General features: G+C 39.9%; 1 protein-coding gene across 3 annotated transcripts in view; it reads right to left on the minus strand.

Annotated features, from left to right (window-relative positions):
- The window catches only part of LYPD6B (LY6/PLAUR domain containing 6B), a 244,652-nt gene that overhangs the window by 130,800 nt on the left and 103,105 nt on the right, over positions 1 to 10,747 (minus strand). The window lies entirely within an intron of this gene.

Genomic DNA, 10,747 nt, shown 5'->3' on the forward strand with positions numbered 1-10,747 from the left:
TTTTTCAGCTTTGACAACCATTAAAATCAAAAATCAAAATAAACTGAACTTAGAACCAGACCTTTGAATCTCAAAGTATTGAAGCAATATTTTCAAAAATAAGGAAGCATATTAGATCATGTTGCTCTCACTAAAATATGCTTACCAATAATAGCAAGGCAAAGAGGTTTTATATCATTAATAAAATATGATTTTCCAAACTTTATCTTTAGCTCATCCTTTTAATTTCTATTTTTGTGTAAGTTTTACAAGGTATACAAGTATTAGTATGATAGTGCATGGGTATAATGTAGAAGTAATAATAAGAATAGCTAATATTTATATGGTACTTTAGCATTTGCATAGTGCTTTGCAAATATTATTTCATCTAATCCTCACAATAATCTTATGAGGCATTATGATCTCTATTTTACAGATGAGGAAACTGAAGCTAACAAAGGCACAAGAGGAGGTGACAGTAATTCTGTTGGCAGAAAAGAGAAGGTTGACCTTAAAACCATGAAGACTTGGGTTCAAGTGTAGTCTCTGACACATATTGGCTGTATGACTCTAGGGAAGTCATTTAACCTCTCAATGCCTTAGGCAACTCACTAAGACTAATAGATTTTAAAGAAGATTCCAAGTGCATCAGTAGAGAATTTCCTCAACTGAGAGTTCCCTATACCAATGAAATCAAACATCTTGGCCCTATTCCTATAGTGTATGTGTATGCACACATGTACACACACATACATAAATGTAGAATGTGTTTATATAAACATATACACTTACACATACCAACATGTATCTATATACACATGTTTTGTGAACATGTACATACAAATACACATACCTATATGTATGTGTATCTATATCTATATGTATACATACATGTATACACATCCATATAAGTGTGTATACTTATACATACACGGGTATGTGTGTATTTGTACATATATAAATGTATATACTCTACATGGATATATGCACATATACATATATAGGCCACACATATATGTGGTAGATATGTTATTGAAATATTTTAGTTATAGGAGTATTCAAATTTTAAAAGTTTGGAAACAACTGGACTAGATTTATACTCTATAGGTCCAAAGGATAGAACCAATGGGTAAGCATTATATAGAAACCAATTTCTGCTCAATATGATGAAGAGTTTCCTAAAAATTAGAGCTGACTGAACATGAAATGAACTGCTTCATTAAGCAGAGATTTCCCTATCATTAAATATGTCTAGGCCAAAGCTGAATGATCACTTAGCAGAAACATTATAGAAGAGATTCATGGATCAGAAAGAGTGTAAGATTAGATGACCTTTTTTGTGTGGAAGGGGGGCAATGAGGGTTAAGTGATTTGCCCAGGGTCACACAACTAGTAAGTGTCAAGTGTCTGAGGTCAGATTTGAACTCAGGTCCTCCTGAATCCAGGACTAGTGCTTTATCCACTGCGCCACCTAGCTGTCCCCAAGATTAGATGACTTCTAAGATTCTTTGCAAGTCTAAGATTATACAGTTCTGAGAGGCAACTAGGTATGGTGGAAAGAGCATTGGTCTTTGAGTGAGGAAATCTAGCTTCAGGACCCAACTCTGACATTTCTTAGCTGTATGTCTTTGGGCAAGTTCTCTTTTCTCTTTTTTTTTTGTTTTTGTTTTGTTGCAGGGCAATGGGGGTTAAGTGACTTGCCCAGGGTCACACAGCTAGTAAGTGTTAAGTGTCTGAGGCTGGATTTGAACTCAGGTACTCCTGAATCCAGGGCCAGTGCTTTATCTACTGCGCCATCTAGCTGCCCCCAAGTTCTCTTTTCTGAGCCTTAGTTTCCTCAGCCATGTAATAGGAATAATAGTACCTGCCCTATCTTACTTATAGTGCTTTTGTAAGGAGTGGGGTTTTTTTAAAATTTTGAAGGTACTACGTAAATATGATTTGTTTGTATTTTTGTTAGTTCTTATAGTGATGATGATGACTATCTTCTGCTCTGTTAGCACTGGATACAGAGAGCAAAACTTATAAGATTAGGGTTTCTGCCCATCGGTCCTTTCAGCCACCACAGACATAGCCAGCCTTCAAACAAGTGGAAACATGATCAAGTCCAACAAGAGTAAGAAATAAAGGAACGGAAGATGGCAAAAGTTCAGGATCACAATCTGAGATCACATCCTAATAAATAGATGTCGATAAACATCAACCCAGATAGGAAGAGGTAGGGACCAGAGAATTTTAAAAATGAACAAGCAGAATGATCCCTATGATTTATGACTCTCCAGATCACAATGGTCTAATACACTTTGTTAAACCTAAGTAGCTCATGTGGTTGGGGATTTGCACTTCAATCAAAATATCTTTTCTGCATCCACTTGGGAACATAATACCTTACATCCATGAGATTAACAAAAGCAACCTAGTCCAGGATGGCTGCCAAAGACAGACAGAAGCGTGGCATATCTAAACAAACCAACATGGCAACATATCATTAAAACAGACACAGTAGACTTTAAGGATGGAAGGCTTCAGGATGAGTGAAGGATTTTCTGCCTGGGCAAGTCTGAAGTAGCTCTTCAGATAAAGTGCTCTTCATGAGCCAAAGAAAAGAAGCACTATGGCCACAGGTGATCCTTTGCATGGACTACTCTCTGCCGAGTAAGGAAGAGATGCAGGAGCAAGTCATTGAATTGCTATTGGAGTGGTAATGATTTGAGTTAAAGCTGAAAGCAACCTTAGAAATGACCTTGGGGGGGTTAAAATTAATTTAATATTCTGATAACTGTGTTTCAAAATAATTCATTTTATTTGTAATCATATGTGTTTTATTTTATGCATTAAAAAAATTATTCTGGGAAGGGATTCATAGCCTTCACCATACTGCCAAAGAGGTCCAGGACACACACACACACACACACACACACACACACACACACACACACACGTTAAGAACTCCTGCTGTAGCCCAAACCCCTCATTTTAAAGATAAAGAACTTGAGGTCCAGAGAGATTCATTTATTAGTTCAAGGTCATGAATTTTATGGATGATAGACCAAAGACTAGAATTCAAACTTCTTGGCTCCCACTTGAGTGTTCTACATTTAGGATCTCTGAGTATCTTTTTAAAATTGACTCCTATCTTCTTTCTAGCCAAAGAATTATTTCTATATAGTTATCTTTCCTGTTATAAATAAATACTGAAGGGGCAGCTAGGTGACACAGTGGATAGAGCACTGGTGCTGGATTCAGGAGGACCTGAGTTCAAATTTGGCCTCAGACACATATACTCCAGAACTACATTAAACTATGCTTTTATTTTTACTTCCTATATAATCTTTGTAGTGGAGTGGGGGGAGAAAGGCTCATGTAGACAAAAATTAATGAGCTAGTAAATATTTTGGCCTTATTTGCAATGTAGTTTTCAGTCACACACTACTCTGAGCACCTGGAAATTTTCAATCCCCAAATCAAAAGAAGGCAAAACTATTAAATGTCCAAGATCAAGCTAAGATGCGGGTTGTGAATCTATCTAGATTGAATGATATTGACAAGCTGGACAGAAAGAACTGGGCCATCATATCCTAAATACTCACACCAGATTGGGTCACAAGTTTGGGGGACATAACTCTCAGCATTATTATACCCAGATATTGAGACTAGCTGTGATGAGATTTGCTTTTCTCATCTTTTCAGGACACTGAGTTGAGTCTAGGCTCCTTATTTTTTCCTAACCCATAAGGAAACAGAAACCCAGAGAGATAGTGACCGCCCCCCCCAAAAGTCCCACAAGTTTAATACAGGAATGGAATTTGAATACAAATCCTCAGAATCTAAATCTAGTGCTCTGACTTTTAAGTAATCATAGGCTGAAAACTGAATCCAAGGGGGAAAGTTAATTGGATTAAGTCAGTTTCTTCATTATGAGACTTGAGACCAGAGCTGATACTCTGATTTTACCCAATCTGTGTCACCAGGTAGGTAAAGAAACAGTCTTTTCATGCTATGACACTATTTTACCTAGGATTTCTTTTTCTATATTTTCTCCCCACACCCCCTCCATGTATACACCTGTATATGTGTGTGTGTATATACATACATACATACACCTGTATGTGTGTGTGTGTGTGTATTCATTCTAATAATACAGAAGACCAATGAGCTTAGAATCTAAAAGATCAGAATTCAAATATGACCCCGAGCAAGTAAGTCAGGTAGCCTTTCCTCAGCTTCATTTCCTTATCTGTAAAATAAGAGTCGAACTCAATGGCCTCTAAGGTCTCTTTTAGCTCTAAATATCTGGTTCAATGATTGGCAGATGTCTCTATTGACAACTTTACAATTAGTACAGACCCAGAATTTCAAAGACCCCAAATAGAAATTAGATAGCAGACCCTCCCAGCACTTGGCATAGTTCAGTTCCTAGTGAATAGAGCGCTGAGCCTGGAGGCAGGAAAACTCATCTTCCCAAGTTCAAATCTGGCCTCAGATACTTACTTAGCTGTGTGACCCTGGGCAAAGAATTAACCCTCTTTATCTTGGTTTCATCATCTATAAAATGAGCTGGATAAGGAAATGGCAAACCACTCCAGTATCTCGGCCAAGAAAACCCCAAAATGAGGTCACATAGAGTCAGACATGACTAAAAAAAAAAAGTATATAGTAGATGTTTAATAAATGTTTGTTCACTGACCCAAAAAATGAAACTATATTTTCCTTTTCTTGTTCTATTAGTTTCACTAAAAAGACAAATGAATGAATATATTTAGAATCACCAGACTTTAGAGGTAGCAGGAACCTTGAAGGTAACATAGACCATTTAATCTATGGGGAAGCTGAAAAACAAAAACATGAAGTGACTTCTAAAAGGTCATATAACTATTTAGTGGCAAAGTCCAGAAGTCCTGACTTCCAGAATAAATGCTCTATCCAGGGAGCTACAGTTGTTTGGGTTCCCTCAGCCTTTGGAGATTATCAACAAGATGGCAACAACCCAACTAGTAATTATGGATGGAGTTAATGGAAACTGTACATTGGCTGACAAAAGTCTGGGCAGTTTCCCTCTCTCTGGCATTTGTAATCACTTGAATCAGAGCCCTCTCCAAATCAAGAAGGTAACACCTAACCCCTTCCTCTCCACACCCTGACTTTTTTTAATTGAGTAGGGAGAGAAGATGGAGTTCAAGATCAATCGATTTTTGAACAAGCATCTAGAATTTTGTGGTCTGAAACTAACAAGATGCTTTCCATATAAAACTTAGCCTGCCAGAATGCTTAAGATCAATGACCAACATTCTTCTCTAGTTGATGAATTATTCCATGGACATTTGCCTAAATAAAGACTCATTACAGTACAGTTACAAGAGTATAGGACAAAAGCCAAACTACCCCAATGACATAAATTAAAGCCAGCAAAAGGTCTTTCCTCCTTCTCTTTGCCTTCAAAAAGTATCTTGAAGCTTTGGTGAAGAACAACGCACTCCTATGAACTCTGGAAATTTGCCACTTCTGTAGAGAGTGCAGTAGGGAGGGAGAGGAATGTGAAAAAGGCAAAAGAATGGCATAAAGTCTGTATGTCCAAGATTCTTGCTAGGAGATTGCTTCTTCTGGTGACCTCCTGCTTAGGGCAAAAGGGGAAGGAGAGGTATGTACCAAGGTGAGTGGTAGGGGCTTGTTGGTTCCTTGAGACACAGACCTATCTTAAGTTCCAAGGAACCCAGAGAAGAACCAAGAGAGACAAGGGTCACGTTAAGAAAGTGAGCAATCCATTTATCTCAGCTTAGCAGGCTCAAGGAGCCCAGGCTGTGCCAAGGCCACTTCAGAGAAAAGGGTTGGGGGAAGGAAAGAGCACTGAACTGAGAAGAGACCTCTTTTCATTGCAGCTACACCTAACTAGCTATGCCACCATGAGCAAAAAAAAACCCAAAATAAATTAAAAAAAAAAAACAACACTTTCATTCTGTGGGGCCCAGTTTCTTCAAACGTAAAATAAGCTGATTCAAAGATGGGATACTTAAAGCTCTTTTCTGCCTCTAAACTACTACAAAATCTATGAATTGTCACTTTCAGGACAAAGCTTTCAGTACAACTGCATGTGAAGGGTCCTAGGACTGCCCTGGTGGCTAGTCTGGGGAGGGACCTGCAGAAATCCAGGACTCTATTTTTCACAGTGGTGGCAGGTGAGATTAGCTTTATGTAAGACCAGGAAGTAGACAAAGCTGGTTTACAGCCTCCCTTCCTTCCATCTTCCCTTTTGTCACTTCTCTGCCATTCCCACTCTTTACCCCCATGTTTGTTACCCTTGCCCCACGTCACCTCCTACCCACTATCTTTTTACATGCCACCCCTTACTTACAGGTAAATAAATAAAAACTTACCTGTCCATGAATCTCACTGCTAAGGTGTCAGCTGACTAATATGATGGATCAGGTCATATATATACATGGTAGCTTTTTTTTTGGTGGGGCAATGAGGGTTAAGTGATTTACCCAGGGTCACACAGCTAGTAAGTGTTGAGGACTTCCAATATTTATTTGCTTTTACCTGGAAAAATACACAGTGGACCTGGACTAGACTCCCACAGGGATTTGTAGACAGTCCCGCATTATTTTCCCAAATTTTACAGCATCATCTGGCCTCCATTACCTCTAAAGGCTCCACACTACTACAATAGGTTGATGACTTACTTTTAGCCTCCCCTAATTTGTCAGGAAGATAGCCGTCACTTACTACTGGAGCTGCACAAGAGAGGCCACAAGGTGTCCAAGTCAAAGGTACAATGGTGTTTGCCTCAGGTAGAATATTTAGGATTTATTCTGGCTGCTGGAACTCACTCTGTCTCTTCTAAGTGAGTCTAGGCCATTCAACAACTTTCTGCCCCTTCTACTAAGAAGCAGTTAAGAGCCATTCTGGGAGCAGCCGGGTATTGCAGACAATGGATTCCCTCTTTTGGTGAAATTACTAAGCCTCTTATAGCTCTAACAAAAAATTCTGTCCCAGACACTTTACAGTTGGATCCCCAAGCATCTCTCAGCCATAACAGAATTAAAACAGGCCTTGTTATCAGTACCTGCCCTAGGACTCCCAAATTATAGTAAGCCCTTCACTCTCTTTGTGCATGAACAAAGTGGGGTGGCTTCTGGAGTTCTGACTCAATCACTGGGGCCTAACCAATGCCCCATAGCCTACTATTCAACCCAGCTGGACCCTGTAGCATCTGGGGTGCCACCTTGCCTTAGGGTAATGGCGGCCACAGCCCTTTTGGTAGAAAAAGCCTCTGATTTGGTCCTAGGTAGTCCTCTAACTGTGCAATACCCTCACGAAGTAGAGGCTCTCTTACCATGTCACAGGACACAAGCCTTTTCAGATCAAAGGCTGGCTAAGTATGAAGTAACCCTGTTAGGCAATGAGAATATCACTCTAAAATGCTGCACAGTCCTTCACCCAACAACACTACTCCCTAACTTACCACTCTCGGGGACTGTGCTTCTTTAGTTGATATGGCTGAGAAACCCCGTGATGATCTTTTTGATACACCTTTAGAAAACCCTGATCTTGTCCTCTATACAGATGGTTCTTCATTTATGAGACCCATTTCACTGGAGCTGCTCTAGTTTCTGATTATGACACTGTCTGGGCAGCTTCTCTGCCTTCCCATTTTAGTGTGCAAGCTGCTGAACTTGTGGATCTTACACAAGCCTGTAATATAGCCAAAGGGAAAAGTGTCACCATTTTTACTGACTCAAAATACAGTTTTGGTATATGCCACTCAATTGGCATGATTTGGTTACAACAAGGTTTTTTAACATCCTCGGGCAAGGTTATTGCTAATGGAGACCTTATTAAGGACTTCCTAGATGCCCTCAAACTGCCCTCTGCCCTAGCCATTGTACATTGCCCTGCCCACATGGGGAATAGTGATACCGTTTCAAAGGGGAATGCCTGAGCTGATTCTGCAGTCAAGCTCACTGCATTAGAAGCTCCTGAACATGTAATTAACCTTTCACCTTCTGAGGATATTCCTTCCAACCTAACCTATGATGATTCTGAAGTAGAAAGGTAGAAAAAGAGATTTAAGGTGAAACAGATCAATGGAGTCTGGATGTCTTCAGAGGGAAAACCATTTCTTCCCCAGAAGTTCTATCACCAGGTATGTCTCTCTATTCACAGAAAAGGTCATTTTGGCACACAAGGCATTGTGGACTCTATTGAGAGAACCTGGATAGCACCAGGTGTGACTAACACAGCATCTCGAATCTGCTTGGGCTGCTCCACATGTCAATCTTATAATCAGCATGCTTTCAAGGCCAAAGCTTATGGAGGTCGTCCTCTAGCATATACACCCTTTGAGCACTTGCAAATTGACTATATTACAATGCCAAGAGCAGGACATTATAAATTTTGCCTTGTTATAGTTGATCAGCTCACTAGCTGGGTGGAGGCATTTCCCAGCCCCCGAGCCACAGCTGCCTTTGTTGCCAAAATTCTTCTTAAAGAGATAGTACCTCATTTTGGTCCACCAGCCCGAATTGATTCTGACAAAGGCACACATTTTACTGATTCAATTTTATCCCAAATATACTCTTTCTTGGGAGTAACTCCAAAATTCCACATGCCCTACCACCCACAAAGTTCAGGCCAGTTTGAACGTATGAATAAAGCGCTTAATAGTATGATTGGCAAATTATGTACTGAAACCCATTTGAAATGGCCTGATGTTCTACCATTGGAATTATTCTATCTATGCAGTAGACCAAGAGGAGAACTTCATATATCTCCTTATGAAATGCTTTTTGGTCACCCTCCTGTCAAACTAAAACTTTTTCCCCAGTTTATACATCACTGGTAGGAGGTGATACTTCTGTTGCCTCCTATATATAGGAATTACAAACTAAGCTATGTGAACTCCATGAGGCAGGAGCTGTGGTCCAGGCAGGACCCTTAGACTTTTCATTGCATAACCTAAGTCCAGGAGATAAAATATATGTAAAGAATTTTCAGAGAACCAGTGGAACCCAGCTTGCTTGGGAAGGACCTTTTCAAGTATTATTGACAACTCCTACTTCCATTAAAATTGGTGAAAAAGACTCATGGATTCATTGCTCTCATGTAAAGCCTGCACTATTCATAGGTAAAGAGATTTCAGATAAAACTCAAGTAGATGCTAAAGAGCAAAATACCCTAACAATAGCAACTGTTAAAGAGCAAAGAGAGCCCAGAGGCAATAGGCTGTTCCCATTTGATAATCCCACTGATCAGTTACATGCTTTGGGACTCAGTCTTCATAAAATATTGGGAGATGGAAATTGCCTCTTTAGGGCCTTAGCAGATCAGCTAGAAAGTCACTGTAGGAATCATCTCAGAAACAGACAAGAATCTCCTTCTTATATGATTAACCATAGAACTGAGTTTGAGTCTTTTAGAATAAATGACTCCCCTTTTGAAGAATATGTTGATGAATTAAAGAAATTTGGGAAGTGGGGAGGAAATGATATGAATGTGGTAGTTCATCAGTTGAATCATCCCCTATTGAAAATCAGTGGCACAGACAAAGCTGATGCCAGAGAACTCCATATTTTCTACCATAAAAAACATTATGACAGCATTAGAAAAATCAATGACAATTCAGAAACCCCTGCCACTTTGGCATGCAGATTGTAGTGTTTGCTAGACAGCATCAGCTGAATGGGTGCTGTCTATCAAGGCTACCAGCCAATCAACTTGAGGAGCCTCCTATTTTCTGGAAGGGGACAGGAAGGAGGAAGGAGGAAGGAGGGCCTGTGCAGAGAGCTCTGGGTCTTTTTGGTCCCTGACTTCATGGTGGTGGTGGTGGCAGCAGAGGACTTCACAGGAAATTTGAGGAAAGATAGGAATGCCAGGCTGTTGGAATTCTGTTCTCAATCTTTCTCTTTCTATATTTCAATAAACCCTTAAAAATCTAAACTCGTTTTATCAGTGATTTTAGTCAGTTTCCCCCAAAGCTGGGGGAACAGATTAGAACCCACATTTAAAATTTTAAATTACACAGTGTCAAGTGTCTGAGGCCAGATTTCAACTCAGGTCCTCCTGAATCCAGGGCCAGTGCTTTATCCACTGCATCACCTAGCTGCCCCCTACATGGTAGCTTTTTATTTAAATGTTCTAACTCAGGGTTTCATAACCTGAGGCCTGAGAATTGGGCTTTCTGGTTTGAATTTTTGTTATTTTGATAACTTTATGGATATGAAAACCACATTCAGAGAATAGGTCCCACAGGCCTCACCAAACTACTAAAATTATCCATGACACAAATAAGGTTAAGAACCTCAGGCCTAGATAAAGTATTCACTTTCATTTTCTTTATGTAGATTCAATTATTGTCTCTTTGTTGATGATTCACAAATCTACCTATCCAACTCTAACTTTTCTGCTGACCTTCAGTCTGCCATCTCCAACAGCCTATTGGACATTTCAAACGGTATGTCCTGCAGACATTTTAAATTCAACATGTCCAAAACTCATTCTCTTTTCTCCCAACCTCTCCTCTCTTCCTAACTTCCTATTACTTCTGGGGAGACCACCATCCTACCGGATACCTTCATAACATGCCCCTTTACTACCATCATAGTCTACTTACACTTTACTCCCCTTCCACCAACTTAACAATCCAGCTTCATTGACCTTCTTGGCATTCCTCTCACATAGCCCTGCATCTCTCATCTCTTGACTCCATCCATGCCTTTGCAGTGACCATCCCCCATGCCTAGAGTGCTCTTCCTCATCACCTTCTCCTCTT

The sequence above is a fragment of the Dromiciops gliroides genome, chromosome 3, assembly GCF_019393635.1.
Source record: "Dromiciops gliroides isolate mDroGli1 chromosome 3, mDroGli1.pri, whole genome shotgun sequence".
Classification (NCBI taxonomy): Eukaryota; Metazoa; Chordata; class Mammalia; order Microbiotheria; family Microbiotheriidae; genus Dromiciops; species Dromiciops gliroides.